The sequence below is a fragment of the Nicotiana attenuata genome, unplaced genomic scaffold, assembly GCF_001879085.1.
Source record: "Nicotiana attenuata strain UT unplaced genomic scaffold, NIATTr2, whole genome shotgun sequence".
NCBI classification, from domain to species: domain Eukaryota; kingdom Viridiplantae; phylum Streptophyta; class Magnoliopsida; order Solanales; family Solanaceae; genus Nicotiana; species Nicotiana attenuata.
Genome location: NW_017672738.1, coordinates 148639 through 153332, shown reverse-complemented (window position 1 = coordinate 153332; position 4694 = coordinate 148639).

Below are 4694 nucleotides of genomic sequence, written 5' to 3'. Positions count from 1 at the left end.
ATATGCTTACCTAATTAAATTGATTGATTTTTATGGGCATTTATCAAAGGTCTGCTACAAGAGCTTCATGTCCACATGATCTTGGAACATGCCACCAAGACATTGGTTTTCACCTTATTGACAATGGCTAGGAGACATGCTTGAGAATTGCCCCAAACCAACACTTTGAAATGCCATGTATTTGACCAAAGCCTATGTATGTACATGTTTTTGACAAAGGAAAAAAATATAAAACTATGGTTTTTTGCACTTTGTCCGTTGCAAGCTTAATCTTTTGACTCGGATTGATTGCATAGTTAACATTTTGTTCCCACAAATTTGATGATTTGAGCGCACAGTGCATTAGCTTCTCCCCTCCACGTTATATACATTCTCACTCAAATCAATAAACTTGAAATAGAAAGTACAAGTGTAATGTGTGTCTATATATATGTTTAAATATTACATCTAGGGGTCGTTTGGTAGGGTGCATAAAACTAATGCTGAATAGGGTGTATTAGTAATGCTGGTATTAGTTATGCTGATATATTTCTTATCCATTGTTTGGTTTGATATATTAAAGCATTGCACAATTTCTAAAAGAATTGCTTGTTTACAAAAATGCCCTCAAAACCAGTCCATCACTCTAACTTTAAAAGAATTATATGTTGAGAAATGTTTTTATATGAAAAAGTTTAAAAAAAATTATTTGATTGTCTACCTATATTGTAATATAGAGCTAAATATTTATTTATAAAAAAAAATATGCTAAGTATTTATTTATTTACTAGAGATATAATTTTATTTCTCACTATTTGGATTATTTTAAACTTGCATTAATATAATAACTAGCTTATTTTAGTCAAGCATAAATTTTGAAGGACAATTTTGTTTTTAACTAAGCTAATGCATGCATTAAAATACATTGCATTGCTAATACCATGGTTTTATATGCATTAGTTATGCATAGGATAATACCAAATAGGATGTATAACTAATGCTTGCATAACCAATGCATAGGTTCAAAATGTCTACCAAATAAGGTATTATTAATACACAAAGGTAATGCATGCATTAATTTATCTAATGCATCCTACCAACGACCCCCAAGAAGATAACAGCTGCTACACCACTTGTTGAACCAAACCTTAACCAATTATATAAAGATTATATTTTCCATTTAATAGTATAATATTTGATACTTATCTTATATAAATGTAAAATTACAGCATAGAACCAAAATATATTTCTGATTAAGCAAAAAGACACGACGAGTATTTACGCAAAAGATTTGTCATTTCAATTTATTCTAGCTAGGGTAGCTACAAGAGTAACGCGACATATTTTTATGGGTGCAAGTAGTCTAAATATAACATCAAGATAAATTGAACTTGATCAGACTTCCCTTGAAGATGGCACCTTATTGTTTGTTAAAGTAAGCCTAGTTCCTAGTAGATTGATAATTTGCATTTTATTGCTTTCAGTTGAATGGACTTCTGCATGCAGAGTTTTCTACCAACTATTGATGCCTAATGATGTTAGTGATTCCTAAAGCTTGCTCTCTGTTTCTCAGTTTTCTGATGTTTCTTTTCTGCTTTCTAAATCTAGCCCAAATAATGGCCTTCTTATTATATACTCCATTCTATCTATATATTTTTTTATTTCTTGTTTGATATCCGTATTGGAGTCCGACTAATTCGGATTCGCACTAGAAAGTCCCGTATCGAGTGTAAAAGGCTCCCTAACGAAGGTAATTCCATACAGAACTCGAACCCGAGAACTGTATTGCACATCATAACGCTGTAAGTTTTAAAATAATAGCAAATCAATATCATGAAAGTTTGAATTGGAGAAAGTGATATTAGCTTTTACTTTGTTACATTGTAAGAGGAAAATAGGATAGTCTCTAGATATTAATTTCACTTTTATAAAGAGACGAGGACTTCTAATATATTAGCCCTAAAGCATAGAAGGTACCAACAAATACAGATAACCAAGGTTCCTATATATAGATGCACATAGGTGGCTGAAGAAAGGAAGCATGAATAAAATTTGTGAAAGCCACATCTGCCTCTGTGCTCATGCTTCTTTACTGGCAGAGTAAAACAAAAAATCCACATCTTAAATTTCTTCTAAAACGACTTTAAAATACACTATAGATATAGGATGTATTTATTTGAATTATGATTTTATACTAAATAGCTATGAAGCATTAATAAATTGAACTAATTGATTTCACATGATCCGTTGGCAATTATTTAGACGAAAAGCTAATAAATTGAAATAATTGATTTTCATGATCACTTGGCAATTATTTGACATCAATAATTGCATATCCACAGTACCATCTAGTATATGGTTAACAATGGGAGAAATGTTGTGGCGGACCATATATTGTTATGCACTAATAAAAGATGGTTAAATTGATGTGATGATCCTCTTTGTGAAAATCACCCGATCTACAGTCTACAGTTGCCAAAAAGTTGGCCAATGTTAATGTTATGGGATTACCACAGCAAAAGCAATGAACTGACAGAAAATAATCAGTCCAGTAAGGCCCAAATCAGTAAGTAGTAGTGGCCCAGTTAAAGGTACATCTTTACCTAAATGATAAATTTAAGAGAAATTTTCATAAAGCACTATTTTTTTTAGTGATAATTAGCTATCTATAGATATCATTTGCTATATTACGGATTGTAGATACGTTTTCTGTTGTTATAAGATGTATTAGATGTATTTAAGCTACTATATTCATGAATACAGTAGCAAAAATAGGCGTGAATCAGGGAAGTCCAGCTAATCAGTTGTTGTATTCGAGTGTATTCGACTGTATTCATGGCGTGAAACAAGGGATTACAGCTGGACAGATTATTGTATTCGACTGTATTCACGGCGTGAAACAGGGGATTACACTGTTTTTAAACGGAAAGTGAATCAATTAACATAATAGACTCCTAATATAACTCAACAAACTCAATTATAACACACAAATTTTGTATTTTCAGTTATAAAAAAAGATTCTCAGCCGAAAAATACCCCAAAAACATAGCATTCTTCAGAGAAATATAATACATCTGAATACATAAATTATATTAATTAAAAAAAACATATGAATACATTCATGGCATATCGCGAGACAGTGAATACAATGAAATACATAGAATACAGCGGGATACATTGAAATACAATGAAAAATAAGACAGTCAATACAATGAAATACATGGAATACAACGAGATACATTGAATGACAATGGAAAAAAAGACAATGAATACAATGAAATACATGAAAATACAGCGTGATATATTGAAAATACATTGAAATATATTAACAGAAAATCAAGTTGCTCAGCCCCAAACTCCATCGTCTTTGTTCAAGAACAAACCCTAATTTTCGGCAAATCCACCGTCGAGCAAAAACCCTGAACAACTTCAGCCAGAGGAGTGGATTGTGGTGTTGGCAATGGAGAAGTTCTACAAATAGGACAAGTTGGATTTAACCTCAACCATGGATCTACGCATTTTAAGTGTAACAAATGCCCACAATCTGGCAATAGCCTTAACATGTCAGTATTCTTGTAATCCGCCAAACAAATTGAGCAACAAGTCGCTGTTGAATCCTTGTGATTGACCTTAGCTTCTGAATACAACAACTTTGGATAACTCAATAGGGTTTCCTCATCAAGCCCCACTTCCATCACAACTTATTGAACGTCCTCGTTGCTCTTTTCATTTTTCAGGAATGAGGGAAGAGAATAGCATGTATCAAAGTAGAGAGAGAAAGAAAATAGTGTAACTGAATAGCGTATTTAGTGGCTTAGGGGTAGGAGGTAACCAAGATTAGATATTTTGCTATAAACATTAAAAGGTATCTATAGAATATAATTTTTTAAAATGGCATTTATTTAAAATAGATAAGGTGTTAACCTTTAGGAGGTAAAAATTCCTAAATTTAACACGTACATACGGCAAGAAGTAAGTGGAAGAAAATGCAAGAATAAAAACTGTGAAATGACACCAGATAGCCACTCTGAAGAGTTGTTATTTATGAATTAGTCAATGTGTGACGACCCGACCCATCGTCACGTGAGTTACCGCCCCGGTTTCCCCATTTTCGGTTTCCTTATGTGTTATTATACGAGTCTTGTGTGAATGAGTTGATTTGGATTGATTCTGGATGGAAATGAGACACTTAGTCTCTTCAAGGAAGGTTTGTTTTGGAAAAGTCAACCGGATGTTGACTATTGAGTTAGAGGGCTCGGATGTGATTTCCGGTGATTCGGTTAGCTTCGGGGGATGATTTGTGACTTAGGAGTGTGATCGGAATTGATTTTGGAGGTCCGGTGTAGAATTAGGCTTGAATTGGCGAAGTTAGTATTTTGGCGAATTCCGGCTGATAGGTGAGACTTTGATCCGAGGGTCGGAATGGAATTCCGAGAGTTGCTGTAGCTTCATTAGGTGATTTTGGACATGTGTGCAAAATTTCAGGTCATTCGGACGTCGTTTGGTTGGGTTTCTGATCGAATGCGTGTTTCGGAAGTTTTTGAAGAACTTAGGCTTGGATTTGATGTGATTTGATGGTTTTAGTGTTAATCGTGGTGTTTTTATGATTGGAACAAGTTCGGATAATATTTTAGGACGTATTGGTATTTTTGGTTGAGGTCCCGAGGGCCTCGGGATGAGTTCGGATGGTTAAACGGAGAGTTTTGGGATTTTCA